The sequence below is a fragment of the Medicago sativa genome, chromosome 5, assembly GCF_051527215.1.
Source record: "Medicago sativa cultivar Bolivia chromosome 5, Bolivia_mono, whole genome shotgun sequence".
NCBI lineage: Eukaryota > Viridiplantae > Streptophyta > Magnoliopsida > Fabales > Fabaceae > Medicago > Medicago sativa.
In genome coordinates this window covers 69,018,895-69,019,689 of record NC_140753.1, presented here as the reverse complement: position 1 = coordinate 69,019,689, position 795 = coordinate 69,018,895, and the positions used below count along the sequence as shown (strand labels likewise).

The window sequence follows — 795 nt, the reverse complement described above, 5'->3', positions numbered from 1 at the left end:
AAACTTAGAGACCAAATCACGCGGTTTAATCAAAAAGATGGGGAATCTCTCTATGAGGCGTGGGAGCGTTTCAAAGAAATGCTAAGACTTTGTCCCCACCATGGCCTAGAGAAGTGGCTTATAGTCCACACTTTTTATAATGGCTTGTCTTATACCACTAAGATGTCTGTTGATGCAGCTGCAGGTGGAGCACTTATGAACAAGAATTACACGGAGGCGTATGCCTTGATTGAAGACATGGCTCAGAATCATTACAAATGGACCGACGAGAGAGCCATCTCTAGTTCTTCACCCTCCAAAAAGGAGGTAGGTATACACGAAGTCTCTAACTATGATCACCTTGCTTCTAAAATTGATACACTAACTGAAAAACTTGAAAAATTCAATGTTAGTGCTATCAATTCTGCATCTACTCCTTCTTGTGAAATATGTGGTATAGCTGGTCATGCTGGTGTTGATTGCCAACTAGGTAGTGCTATTAATGGTGTTGAGCAAATGAATTATGCTCAATACAACCAAGGGATGCGACAAAATCAAAATTTTTATAAAAACCAAAATCCCTATGGACAAGTAGCACCACCCGGTTATGCAAACAACCAAAGATTCACTCAGAAATCCAATTTGGAAATTTTGTTGGAAAATTCTATTGCCAACCAAAACAAACAACTTCAAGAACTCAAAAACCAAACTGGATTTCTGAATGATTCTCTTTCCAAGCTCAATACCAAGGTTGATTCTATTGCTACTCACTCTAAAATGCTTGAAACTCAAATCGCTCAAATAGCCCAACAAGTG

General features: G+C 39.0%; 1 non-coding gene across 1 annotated transcript; it reads right to left on the bottom strand.

Annotated features, from left to right (window-relative positions):
- On the bottom strand, window positions 1–107 carry LOC146924399 (small nucleolar RNA R71). Its single transcript, XR_015012924.1, has one exon. It is a non-coding gene; the product is annotated as a small nucleolar RNA R71 (small nucleolar RNA).
- Window positions 108–795: the final 688 nt, after the last annotated feature.